General features: G+C 38.0%; 1 protein-coding gene across 3 annotated transcripts in view; it reads left to right on the top strand.

Annotated features, from left to right (window-relative positions):
- Positions 1-15,055, top strand: part of PCDH9 (protocadherin 9) — a 679,545-nt gene that overhangs the window by 584,756 nt on the left and 79,734 nt on the right. The gene's annotated exons all lie outside the window — the stretch shown is intronic.

The following is a 15,055-nucleotide window of genomic DNA, read 5'->3' as shown; positions in this document are numbered from 1 at the left end:
AAATAATAATAACAGCCTTGTGCCAGTAATAGCCCAGTGGGTAATAACAGAACATTTCTTCCCAATTTGCAAGGAAGTTCATCAGGTCAGGTGAGAAGATGGTAAATATAGCCTTGAAAACTCAGGACAAGAAGCCCTGATTGGTTGCACCGCAGGGAACCGGACAGCTCAGCCAATGAAAATGAATAGCTGCTTACAGGAGCAGTACAGATAGTAATACCTGCCTTTTGTGATCCTAACCAGTTATCTGAAGACCTGTGGTTTGAGGTCAGCCTAATTAGTCTGTAGTAGGAAAAATACATTTTGCTGCACCATTAAAATGCAATAAGTAGACGTTACAATAAGTTCCTTGCTAGGTTTCCAAGTTTACAGAAACTTGGTGAGATTTTGTTTCTGCTTCACTGACAATCCCAAGGCCTCATCATATATTACATGTTAGCAAATGCAGGCTAGCCCTAGAGTCAACATGTACCTGCTCCTAGATAAGTGGGTTTTTTTTCCTGATAAATAATATCAAAGTATTGATTGATTGATTGATTGATTGATTGAAATTGTATGCTGTCCAACTCCCCCAATGGGTGACTCTAGGAGACAAACAATTAAAGCCAAAAACCCAAGCCATTTATTTATTATATATATATATATATATATATATATATATATATATATATATATAATTAAAATCAATTAATGAATTAAAATCCAACTATAAATCAACCCTATACATACTGTAAATGCTAAAAAACATACAAGATGATGGGGGGGGGCAAGGTCAATTACCCCACAAGCCACTTCCACTGGTGGGAGCCCCCATCTGGCCCCCAGCCTTCTGGCTTCTATTAATAATATTTAATTTTATTATTAATTTTATTAATATTATTAATTAATTAAAATTAAAATCATTAATTTTATTAATAATCATTATTAATAACAAAAGCCTATATCTGTTATTTGTTCCTGCAAATACAAAGTGAAAAACTGGCCACAGGAAGAAAAATGCAATATATTCCGAATTCTCATAAAGCGGCAACTTTGTATCATGGCTTAATGTTTGCTGGTGCCAGTATAGAAATTCCTGCTGGTCTAGGTTGCACGCAGAATTGTGCCTAAGGTACGGCCAGATCCCTCATTCCATTTCACCATCAGCAGTGAAGGGGGTGGCAAAATATTTAGCTTGGTAGAATTCAGGCATGAAATGAGGCACAAGAATGACAAAGAAGCAGGTAGGATCAACAAAGGAAAACAGTTCTTTTTAAGTAAGCATTTCGCTCTGCTATTTCTGTTTTGCTGTCATTAATAATACTCACTTTTGTGTTCTGCTGCTGTATTTGGCCTAATAGTAAGTTTTTGTTGTTTCTTGTGCTTCTGTGCTTCCTTTGATTTCTTAAATCCCCTTCTCTCAGCGTGGATACCTTCACTGAGAAGGCCTTCTCTTTGGTTCCTACGCAAGAAGGTTCCCATAATATGGGAAAGACTATCCAGGGAGGTGGTGAGATCCTCTTCATTGGAGATGGCCATGTGGAGACTGGATAGTCATCTACCTGGGATGCCTCAACTTGGATTCCTGCACTGAACCAGGGTTGGTTTCAAGAGACTGTTCCAACATAGGAACTGGAGAGAATCCTGCTCAGAAGGTCCTAAGACACGGCAATTGTGACTTTGGGATAGTTGGAACTCTTTTAGGAGAATGCCAACCCATGCAGAGGAGGAGCCACTCAATTCTTGGGCATGAGAAATGCCAATCCTATAGGCTTCTCTCTTCATGGAAATTCAAACAATTCTTTTCCCCCTTATCGGTAGCAATAGAATGTTCTTCTGACCGTTGCTAAAGAATCACTTTTGACAGGTCAATCAATCTTTCTTTTAAGGTTGCTTTCCCCCTCTTAATAACTATCCTTGGTTTGCTTTTGGCGGCTTACCATTCCAAGACTGTGAATAAGGCCCTTCATTTATATGGTTACCTTGAAAGTGCTCATATGCACTCATCTTATCCTTGGAGTCAAGGATAGCTTTTTTAGACTATATCATTTTGAATCATCTTCATATAACTTACCTTTCATTCCTCTCTTCTTTCAGTTAGCCTTGCTGTAGCTCCCCTCCTGCCAATTTGTCTTTAGAATTGATTATCCTTACAAGACAGTATAGTGGACAATGGATCCCATCCATCAAAAATAAATTTAACCCCAACAGTAATCAAGGTTCACTTGCTTATATCCAGGAAAAATATGGGTTGGATTATGCCAGCTGAGCTAGGGAAAGGCAGCTCTTCTGTCCCTGTCTCCACGTAATCAATAAAATACATTCCCTAGGGAGAAAACTATCATAAGGCCAGTGTTCCATTTTAAATGTTGAGTACCACCATGGGTTTGTGAGGGCCTCCTACACAGAAATTATTTTTTCCTTACTCCACTGCCCAGAAGAAGTGACCATATCTTAAAGCTTGCAAATATAACTCATACTGGAAACAAACAAGCAAGAAGAAAGCATTTATCTCATTCTCTCTCTCCCTTTCTCTCTCCCTTTCTCTCTCTCTTTCTCTCTCTCTCCAGCTGAGATGTTCCACTTACCTAACATTTCATTTCATCCCAGTTGAGCAAACACAAGGAAAAATATGGGAAGAGATGTGATTCTCTGTGTCTCCCATTAAATTTAGTGGGGCAGCAGAAGCATGTTTCAATCCACTGTGATAGGACACCTCATTGAATCTCGCTGAAAGGTGAGAAGTCTGTTTGCTTCCCTTGGAAGTAACTGAAAGGTGTTGAAGAACTACATTTCTGGACAAAATCTGTTGATTTCTCTTGACGTTGGATGGCTTAGGTGCAATGAACAGAAATTCTGTGGGGTGAAACAGAAAGGTAGTTCTTTATAAACAAATAAGTACATAAACTGTTCAAAATTATTACTTAAGAGAGAGGCCAGGCTTCCAAGGGAAGCTTAAATAGTTCCTTCAAGGTGCTAGTAAGTTTCTACTCTGGCTTGGGGAATACTTGTGAGATTCTGCCTAAGGATTTTGAGACTGGGGGCTCTTTCTCAGCCATGTCCTTGAGTGACTAAGGCCATAGGAGTAGTGGCTGCTGACATTTCAGAAACTTCTGATGTTCCTGCTTCCTACCAAGCCAGTTTCACAACAAAACAGGATGCATTGCCTGTGGTTCCCCCAGCATTGATCAAAAAGTGTATGGCAACCCCACCCTAGCTGAAAAAGAGATGTGGCTTCCTGTGAATGTAGCCCAGCTCCATTATTTACATTAAATACAGGATTCTCTCCCAAGCTATGCTAAGTTATACCAATTAGGCTTGGGTACAGAACATTAACGTTCAAGTACAGCTCATTAACTGTGAGTACTGAAGATTAACGGCTTGTGTCAAGATCGCTAAGGTTTTCTCCTTGAGAGCAGGGCCCCAGTGTTTCTTATTTTATTTCCTGTAGGCTTCTAGAACATTAGATTTGTTTTCTTCCGCCTGTTCATTTTTAAGAAGATATTTGTTTTGGTTTGGAAATCATAATTTTCAGTCTCCTAAGGGGCTGACATTAATGGAAAGTCTCACATTGACTCCAGTAGATATTGGCTCCAATTTGATGAAATATTTAGTCTTCCCACAGTCATTGGTTACTGTTCTCCCTCTTATAATTAAAGCTGAATACTAGCAACATTCAACTCACAAACAGAAGAAACGGAGCCTTTTCCCCACCATTTGGTACACTAAGCTCACCCTCTCTTTCTTGCAGAATCATTATCAGATTATCAGCACTTTTTTTCTTATTTTACTCTTTCTTTAACAGCAGCCTGACAATATATGAATAATTTTATCGGTGTGCCAGACCATTTTATTGGGATGCCAGGACAAACATCAGCTCCTAAATGCCTTACGGTTATTACTATCCCAGCCCTAAAGACATTACTTGCAAACACAGCCCATTGCTCTAGTGAGTCTTGTTTCTGCATAATGTCTTTAGGATCAGCATTCCACAATCACCAGATGCTACCAGAGATGTATCAGTAAACTAACTTTCTTCCTTCTCATTTCTTCTACAAATCCATTTTGCAAACAAGCTAACAGCTTGAATCCAAGACTTGCTGTACCAGCAAATAAATGCAGAGAATAAGAGAAAGCACAAAAAAAACTATGACATTATGTTCCTATTCTAGTGATGTCACCTCAGTACCACAGGTAGATCAATGAGACCAGGGTTGGGCATATCAGGTTGGAATGCAACTATTGTCATTGCACTGCATGCTAAGATATTTGTCTGGGAAGGGAGTGTCTGTTGAAAGATTTGGAACAGGAGACCAGATAACAGTTTATGATTTAGCTGCCCTAAATAATGTACAGTATTTCTGTAGCCATTTCAAAACAATTCTGAAGTTGAGTTGACAGAAAGCAATGATTTCACACACATGAATATTTCAAAAAGGGCATCAAGAAGACATGTGGATTATAGATGCATGCGAGAACCTAAGAAGTTAAGCGGGGTGGACCAGGTTTGTACTTGGACACACAACCACCTGGAAATCCAAGGCTGGGAAATTGAACAACACATCCTGGAAGAAAGCAGTGGCAAGCTGCTTCTTATTGTTGCCAAGAAAACTCCAAGAAAACTCTGACCTGATTGAATGGAACAATGAATGAAACATTGAATGAAACATTGTTTGCTGAGGGATACAATATGAGTATTCTACTACCATTACCTAGCAGTAGAAATGACTAGGTAACCCAGGCCTGACCTTCATATTCATGCCACCATGCCAACCAGGCCAGACTCAGAATCTCCTGGCTGCTGGCCCCCCGATATTCAAGTCTGGAATAAGAACGTTTGTTGCATCTTTGCCTTCACAACCGGACAGCCAGCTCAGTTGCTCTACACTCATGTTAACTGTTAGTAATCCCACTAGTTTGCTGGAACTGCCTAATTAAAGCTGAAATAGGAGATTTCAGCCCTTGGGCTATGGCTGATGGGACCAGCCATGTGATGGAGTGAAAAGCAATCTAGAGCAAAGGCTGATCAGAAAAAAGGAAAAATCCCCAATTGTTAATAAGATTGCGAGGGAGAGTGCTAAACGTTGTTTAAGGAACTGAGAGCCATCCAGTCCTGCAATGCCACATTTCTGTTGAATCTGCTCAAAGTTCTGAAAAGCATCTCTATGTCTAGTTACTCCCTTTAGCAGAAATCAGCCATTGATGTCTTTGGTGACTTCCAGAGGGGAATGCAGAACTTCTCATAGAAGACAACCAAGATTACCATTGCTGAGTGGTTTTCATTGATGCTTGCTGAAGAAGCAGAACTGTTCTGCTCCAGTTGTTCCACTGTTCTGTTTTGTACTAACCGATCTTATCTTTCATGGGAATGAATACATAGTCTCCTATCTCCTGCTATTCAAAAATTATGGCTGATTAATTGCCCAAACTTGAGCACAATAGACTTCGCAAATTGGAATCATGAAAAGCACCCACAACTCTCTACCCCCCTTTTTTTCCTTTTTTATCAAAGGGGTTTTTATTTATTTATTTATTTATTTATTTATTTATTTATTTATTTATTTTTGTATAAAGCTAAGGTTGAACAATGCACCCTTTGCTTCCCAAGAGACAAGCATCAATTGGCCGTGCCATCTCTGTTGTCCAGGGAGGCCAAATCACTTCTCAGTTTTCTACAAACACCACAGACTAGCAAAGGAGTAGACTAGCAAAGGTTGGTTGGAAATGTGCCCTGGTGAACATAGATCATCTGAACAGTCCCCTCAACCCCTCCTTGATTTCTTTTACTTGTTTGGAGGCATCCCCTAGGTATGCAGAAATATGCTTCTGCCAGACTCACACTAAAATGTAGACGTCTGTTGCAAACAGTGCTGATTATAATGTGGTATGCCACAGCAGGATTAATGCTTTATGTCTCTTAAAACAATTCTGCGGTACTTTATTGACATGGCGATCACATTTGGAGGCAGTGGTATCAAACCACAGTATTAGTTTTTCATGCTGACAGTAGATTTCTCCTGGAATTATGTACAGCTATTAGCTGGTTTTATAAGGATGTTTGCTTTGTCAGTGGCTCCTCTCTGTCGTATTCCTACTGGGAAGGTAGAGCTGGGATGTTTACTTTTCACTTTCTGTCATGAGCAAGCAAATAAGACCTGGATGCTGAGCATCCGGTGTTTATTTTATCCCTCCAAAATCCTAGAACATACTTGACTGCAAAAGTACATTGCTACTTCTTTGTAGTTAATGGAAGATCTGAAGGTCAAGCTGCAGAACTGCATTTGTACTTTTTGTAAGTCATGGAGGATCTTGAGTTTGGAATAAGGACAGAGAAGTCCACACCTGCCATAATCCAGGACTATTTTTTATGGCCAGTGGTTTGTAAAGAAAAACAAGAGGTTCAACAGGGAATTCCACATTTGACTGAATGAACATGCAAGTAACCAGTTTCTTTACACCTGGACCAAACACTCCTGAGCTTTTGAACCTCGTTGATCACACTGTTACCATTTCTTTATCCACCTGCGGTTGTGCTACCAACCCAATACCCAAATCATGCCAGGAGTTAAAATCTGCCTGGTGGAACTGAAGGTCAGGCATTTGGTTTCTGTTTGGTCATCAGGTTCCCCCAGACTCCAGACCACCTTGTGCTACTCTTGAAATATAAGGATTAATTTTCCAGTTCATTAAATAGTATAAAGTCATATAGCCCTCTTCAGGGCAAAGGGATTAAAGAAAAAGACTACCTGGACATCTGGTGACTACAAGGACATAGCAATGTTTCATTCTTGGAAGATAAAGGTTTGCCGCTGTGATCTTTTGGAATTTTTTTGTTTGTTTTGTTTTTTCAGTTGCCCACTCCAGCCTACCTCCTGGGGTTTCATGGTGGTGTCCTGTCCGAGTGCCGTGGGATTTTGCACAACTTTTCAAGATCAGCCAAGATGAACCAAATGCCGCTATTATCAATATAATTCCCAACGTATTAAAGCAGGAGGGCATGCCCTGCACATTCTGTTTGCACAGAATCGTTGATTTCGTTGATAGCTTTTTTATGGAACCTTCCCTTTGCCTGGGCAGATAAGATCCTCCCTCCCTTCCTTCTTTCCTTCCACAGTTTGCATGATTTTTTTACCAAATAAATGCATTATTTATTTAATATCAACCTGAATGATGTTAGTAGATGACTGAGATTTATGCACGTGTATGTGTGTGTGGGTGTGTGTGTGTGTGGTCTGTCTGTCTGTCTGTCTGTCTGTCTGTCTGTCTGTCTGTCTGTCTGTCTGTCTATCTATCTATCTATCTATCTATCTATCTATCTATCTATCTATCTATCTATCTATCTATCTATCTATCTATCTATCTATCTATCTATCTATCTATCTATCTATCTATCTATCTATGTATCTATCTATCTATCTATCTATCTATCTATCTATCTATCTATCTATCTATCTATCTATCTATCTATCTATCTATCTATCTATCTATCTATCTATCTATCTATCTATCTATCTATCTATCTATCTATCTATGTATCTATCTATCTATCTATCTATCTATCTATCTATCTATCTATCTATCTATCTATCTATCTATCTATCTATCTATCTATCTATCTATCTATCTATCTATCTATCTATCTATCTATCTATGTATCTATCTATCTATCTATCTATCTATCTATCTATCTATCTATCTATCTATCTATCTATCTATCTATCTATGTATCTATCAAACCTCAGCAGCTTCACTTTTAATATCTTACTGGGCTCATGTGTTTCATAAATACCTCTGCAATCCTGCACTAACTTGGAACATTAAGTCACATGGTTTGTTAAATTACTGACATATTTTGGGCTAAAATCCACAGGATTGTTAACAGGACATTAGATTGCATATTGTGTGTCAAGGATGCATATGTTCTTCTTGGCTATATCCCCAGTATTTCTAGCTTATCAAGACATCAGAAATTGTAGACTTTCTGCACCCAGGGGATGGTTAAAGGAATGTCTATACTATTCCGTATAATTCCGATACTGGAATTATCATTCTATACCTGATCTGCAGCAACATTGTTCGTTAACATTTGATCTGTTGTTATTATTATCATTATCATTTTTGGGTTTTTTTTTTCAGGGCTGTTTTGTTTCTGATATAATTTTCCAGATCTTTCCTCCACTTTCCTTTGACATATATATATTCATATTCTCTCTCTCTCTCTCTCTCTCTCTCTCTCTCTCTCTCTTAAATTGAACAAGAGTTTCCTGATGTAAAAATATCCATTGTAGTATATTTTCCAACCCATTATCAGACATTATCAGACAAGAGATCTATAACTTTCTTTAGTTGTTGACAGAATGAAAATGATCTGTGGAGTTTCATACTGTTTTCCAATGTTCTGGTGATAAATACTTAATACTCAGGAATGCTGTTGCAAATGATCTGCTGCATATATCAATTGTTTATCCATAGGATCAAACATACACACACACACACACACATTTAATTTTGTTTGCTCTTCACCTATCAGTCATACTTCAATGTCTGTTAACCTGTTAATCTATTATTTTGTGTTCCACTATGTAATATTGTGTAGCAGGAAAAATGAAACTTGTTACTCAACATGTTTGCAACAATATTGTCAGATAAAACTATATTTTGCTTCTTAACTAAATCTTTAAAAATATGTATCTGTGTTTATGAATCTCTGCATATTTATATAATACTTGAAGCCTGCTGATAAGATGAAAACCAATTTTTACAGGGTTGATTTCCATGAAGATGTACTTGGTCAAAGTACTCATCACGCATCCATTCTGCATATTTTAATAAGATGATCCAGTATCAACTGCTTCTGCAAAATCTAATTTTCTTCCTCTCATTAAGCCACAGGAAGGTTTTTAATGAAGCCTGGTTTTTTTCTTCACTTTTTAGGTTTATTTGGCAATTCCCATCCATTCACCCACTAGCAACCATGACATTCTTTTCCTGCTAAATCTGAACCTTTACCATCCCATCTGCAAGTGTCCTTCATTTGTCATTTCTTGCAATATAAATGGGCATTAGTGAGAAGCAGAAAGACAGTTCTCATGCTCTCTGGGCCAATTATTCAAGGCCTTCATCTGTCAGATATGTAACAGAAAGCACTGTCTGCATCTTCCAGGCACTTTGTGGTACTCTGCCATATTATCTGGGTTCACATCAGATAGTACATCATGTTTTTTAAAACCATGGTTGGTTGGTGGAAATAGCCACAATTGGATCAATTTGCACATTCTGCTAAGACAGAATAAACTCTAATTTAGCTTTTACAAGAAGTTTAATGCTCAAATAAAACTGGATTTGTGCATCTTTTCCCCCTTCTGTCTTTCCTGTCTTCCCTCCCTCCCTCCCTCCCTCCCTCCCTCCCTCCCTCCCTCCCTCCCTCCCTCCCTCCCTCCCTCCCTTTCTTTCTTTCTTTCTTTCTTTCTTTCTTTCTTTCTTTCTTTCTTTCTTTCTTTCTTTCTTTCTTTCTTTCTTTCTTTCTTTCTTTCTTTCTTTCTTTCTCCTGCTCCTTGACCCTCATTACTTAGCAAGATGAACACTGCAGTGCAATTTAATGTCTTTCCTAAGGCTGTCCATTTACATTAAGGTTTTCTTTTTCCTTTAAAAAGAAGTGGAAACATAACATCTTTCAACATTGTTCTGCTGTAGAACAGTGATATCTCTGTTTCTATGGAAGCAAGCCAAGTTCTGGAGTACAATGATGAATTTTAAGATAATTGTACTTATGCTATCCAGGAGAATACCTCCTGATCAGTATGAAAGAAAACATTAAACAGATCAAGAGTATATAAAATTTATCCATAAACCAGAATGGAAGGAAGTCTTGGCAACAGTAAGACTATATTCTATGCACCATTACTTGGGAGTTAGTTGCATTGCATTCAAAGGGACAAGTTTATGAATATATGTGCATATGTTGTAATACATTCATTTGTTGGTTACTCAAGGCAAATGTAAATTATGTTATATAGACTTAACATTAAAAGCTGTTGCCATGGCATGCTTTTGGAAATGTTATTAAATGGGATGTGGTATGGAAGCTCTAGAAAAGAATTCTCAGAACTATAGTAGAGTTTTAGGATGGCTTAGGAGAATAGTGAGAATTGAAATGGCATAAATTATACAAGTCTGAGATGCAGCTGTGGTTCAACTATCCTGTCTAGTGTTCACATAGAACAGAAGTGTCTCCCTCAGTGTAACTAGAAAGGGGGTGACTTGGGACAGGGTTGAATTGGACCTAGAGGCTAAGGTACTATCACTTCCATACTTATTTACCCATATATCCATTTTAATTTTCTTAAAAATATGTGTGTGTGTGTGTATGTGTGTGTGTGTGTGTATACACACACAAACACACACGCACGTACTATATTTTCTTCCAAAAGACACACATTGCAATCCATATTTTTCTATGTTTTAACTATTGAGAACTGAATCCAGAGAGAGAGAAAGACCTGTTGGCAGAGAAGTTCTGATCTTCACTCAGACTGAGAAATGCACGTTAGGAATTAGAAACGCAAGGAACTCTTTTGAATTTTTCCAGGTCTCATAGATCTAATTGGCATTCCAGCCTCTTCATTTCCTATTTTTCTCCCGATGGGAACATCTACTAGATTACTGGAGGTGAAAGCATCTCATAACCTTTTAACAGGTTTTAAACTGTAATGACTGATGATTTCTTCAGTATCTTCCTTCATCTTCATCTTTAGCAACATCATCTTCTTCAAGGAGCTGCCCTAGAGAAAACTTTGTAGCTTTTGAAGAAGAGCCAATGGGTTATCACTGATATATAAGTGTGCATATATCTAGAACAGAACCAATCCATCTGAACTGAAAAGCCTAATCCTACAAGCTACCCCATACTTAACCACTCAACTGGAAGAGAGGTATATTCTCTCTCTCTCGCTTTCTCTGTGTGTAAATGTATACGCCTATGCCTTATTCTGTTCTAGACCCTTCTCTCTAATTTTCTGGAAGATCATTAATAGACATGGAATGAAAGGAAAACATATGCAAATTAAGCCAGGAAGGAAAAGTTAGCTAAAATCAGGAAATTACATTTACTGTGTCTGTGAGAACCACATAAAAGTCACTCTCAATGGTCACTTCCTTTTGAAAAGCTGACTGAGTTTGGTCTGATGATTCAAGCTGATTTGCAAACTGAATTTGTTTTGAAAAAAGCTATTTCTGCCCATGTACAAAAATAACCAAATCAAAATGATTCAGAGGCATCTGATTCAATTCGGTGAATTGAACTGACTTTACCTTCAAACTAAAACCTTTGAATTTCCTTTCAGACGGAATCTCAAGTGAGTTTTTGTGCAGCCTTAATTCTTAGATTAAGCATAGAAGATAACCAAAGGTCTAATCTCTTTTCTTTTTTCACTTTAAAATTTTCCCGTCTCTCCCTCACACACACAGACAAATGTGCAGCTGTGGTATGTGCCTCCCACAGGTTGTCACCTAGGCACTCAGAAGACCTCTTCTCTGCTGTGAAGATGGATTTTTTTTTTTTTAAGTAAAAGAAAGAGCACTGTTTTCTCCTTCTCCACTTAATAAGGGAAAAGCAGTCTCCTCAAATGGAATTTCATTCAAGGTAATTCCTCCTTGCAAAAGAAGCAAAAAAGCAAAATGCCATTTTTGAAGGATGTGAAGAATTTCCCCAAGTTAGAGGAAGAGCTCAACCCACCGTTAGTATGCCTTACCGTCTCATTCTACGCTACTACTTAGTCTGAGTTTGAAAAGGCAGAGCAATCCTAGACTGATTTCCTTTTGAATGAGAATGCACTGGAGATTTATTGTGAGGGGATATTCATTTTGTTATTTATTATTTACTTGTTTCTTATTATTATTTGCATGTTATTTTAGTTCTTGATGATGAAGGTGATGATAACAATGATTTTAATACATTTATTATTGCTATTAAGTATAAAAACAGAACATAAGTGGAGCTGAACAGGCACCCTTCCAGTAAGTAGCAAATATTTGGGGCATTTTGCTAATTTCAGCTGTCAACTTACTTCTATCTTCTCTGTTTGCGACAGAACTCTCAGACAAATGTTCTGCAAAGTGATTAGATGTAAGATAACAAATCCTTCCTTTTTTCCTACCTAAAGATCCAATCACTTTGCACAGCACTTGTCTGAGATCCCACTACTCTAGGCAATTGCCCGATCAGCCAAAAAGCTATTAAAGGGATATGACACTTGTGACTCCCACTGGTTGATTGTTTAGGCCAGGCTCCAGGGACTGAAATTCAGAAAGGCAGCTTGAGAATTGCACCGAACATGACTGGAAGCGTCGGCCTTTGGAAATGCTTTTCTCCCCTGCATTGCAGAAGAGCCAAATGGTCAGTTTTTCTACACGGTAGAATTTACATCGTGAAAATCATGGCGGGAAGTTTTATATAGGAGGGGGAAAGCCTTGTTTCTTGCCGTACAGCTTGCACTCTTGCAGTTGTGTAGGATTTAAAAAAAAAATATTAGTCCCAACAGACCCATGAGTGGCCCTGCAGAAGTTAAACCTCTTGGTGCTTCTTTCCAAGATAAGATACAATAATTAGGTGGAATAGATAGATAGATAGATAGATAGATAGATAGATAGATAGATAGATAGATAGACAGACAGACAGACAGACAGACAGACAGACAGACAGACAGACAGACAGACAGACAGACAGACAGATAGATAGATAGATAGATAGATAGATAGATAGATAGATAGATAGATAGATAGATAGATAGATGACATATGACATTTCTGGTTTTGCACAGTTGAGAATTCAGGTCTCCAAAAGTTTGATATTTTTGTGTTCATGTGTCTATAAGGTGGGGGGGGGGAAGAGAGAGAGAAAAAAAAACTCTGAAATGTTTATCAGTAGTGTGGGAGAAGGAAAGGGAGAAATTACTTTTTTTCCTGAGGCTTTGCTGTTGTGGTTTATTTTCTGAGGCCTGGGTAGAAATCTAAAACTGATTTCCCGAGTGTGCAGAGTTTAACCAGCCATCTGTTGAGGGAAGAGAATGTAACACACAAAAACCACTTCTGCATTATGCAGCTTAGTTGCCCAGAACCAGAATTCCATGCCCTGGAAGGAAAGCACCAGCTTCATTGCAAGAAATTATGTGGGTTCGTTCCTTTAAAAAGTGCTTGCTCTCTCTCTCTCTCTCTCTCTCTCTCTCTCTCTCTCTCTCTCTCTCTGTCTCTCACCTGACTAAAATACAGAAGTTTTCCTGGCTTTTGAGACATATTTACTGACCAGTAGCTATGTCATGGCGTTAAAAATAAATAAATAAATAAATAAATAAATAAATAAATAAATAAGCAAAGAGAAACCCCAGAACCTATTCTATTTCATCACATCTATTTGAATCATTTAATCATTATGTGATAAAGGTACTGATCGATCGATTGATCGATTGATTTAGAGACTGCTTCCATCAAGTAATCACAAACTCTGTCTGTAGGTTAGTGGCTGTATGCTCATATGAATGAGTCATCTGATTGAAGATGCTGAGTTACTGTTACTTACCAAAATTCTATTGTATTAATGTCCACACTATATTGTTATTTTATATAGTTATAAATTTTATGTTATAAAAAATAGTATTTTTAAATATTGTTAAATGTATTTAAATTCATTATATTTATAATTTAAATTCTAAAAAATCTACTCATGCTATTATTTTACTAAGCAGAACGATGAACCTGCAGCAGAACCTTTAAGATCTGCAGGGCAGTGAAATGAGAACGCAGGAAGTTTTGTGCCACCGAAAAGGGGTCTTCCGCTGGATAGGATGGCAAAAACCAGTGAGGAAATTTCCAGGCAGCAGGTGTTGCCGAGGAAAATCTCAGGAGCAAGAGAAGTTTAGGGTCACAGCATGTTTAACTCTGCGGCGGCAGCATTAACAATGTGTTCTGCACACTTCTCTTTCGGAAGGTGGCCATTTTTATCTTTCTCTGGAAGAAGGCACTTCTACAGCTTTAAAAGCAAGAACCATAGTAGTTTGTGCCCAGAAGCAAATCAGCAGACCCTGGAGTGCTTTTAGGATATTGTTCATTTTAAGGTATTTTGTACTATAGCTTTCTCTCCTCCAGAATCTTTAAGGTTAGATTTGTAATTCTATTTTCTTTCTGCAATGTCTGATTAAGAATGGGTTTGTTCATCATGGCTACTGGGATCCTAGGTGTTCTGTATGGAAACAATTGTTCCCTATTTATTTCATTTATTTAGTTACAGTCCTGGACCAATAAAACACAAATCGAATACATACATATAAGAAAACCAAACCCGAAACACTTCATGATAGAAAGGATGTACCAATTGACTTTTGCAAGCCGTAGCTATTGCTAAGAACATGGCAGGCTTTTTGGTGGTTGCCCATGTTTGATCTAGAAGGTAGAAGGACGTAGATCAGAAAGACAACTAAGATTTCTGATATTTGGGTTTGTGAGTGCCAAACATCTATTTGGAATCATATGATTATGTTGCATGATACATAATACAGGCCAAGTTTTTCTGTATCTTGGGGTTCTTTTCATACACACTTCATGGCAAAATGAGGGCATCAAAATAGGTCCCATCTTCTTAACATCTGCAAATACAGCATAACATCTGGCAAGCAGCACATATCCGTGGACAGTTGCACTTCCATAAATGTTCCAGTGACAAGTAGCCTTCATTTGTCTCTTTTCACTAGTACAAGCCACTCTTCCATGCTAAATTCAAAGCCAAGATGAGGCCATCTTGAAATCTAGGACAGAACAACATGAAGTATTGAAAAAGGAAATTTGAAATAATTAGGGCAGACTTTATCTTCCCTGGTACTGGAAAGAGAAAATGCAACTTCCATTCTCTACCACACCAAATCCAGAAGAATTATATCACTTCATGAGCTTATAGATAGACTCCCTCCAAAGGGCCCATTTATAGACCAGAGTCAAAATTTTGTTGCAGAAAATTGTGATGATGTAAAAGAGTACCAAACACAGGAAAATCAGGACAAGTCATGTGACTGAATATAACTTTCTTAAA

The sequence above is a fragment of the Python bivittatus genome, unplaced genomic scaffold (assembly GCF_059951505.1).
Source record: "Python bivittatus isolate LINGU-HERP-01145 unplaced genomic scaffold, Pbiv_v1 ctg000210_np1212, whole genome shotgun sequence".
In the NCBI taxonomy this organism is placed as follows: Eukaryota; Metazoa; Chordata; class Lepidosauria; order Squamata; family Pythonidae; genus Python; species Python bivittatus.
This window is presented reverse-complemented; position numbering and strand designations above follow the sequence as displayed.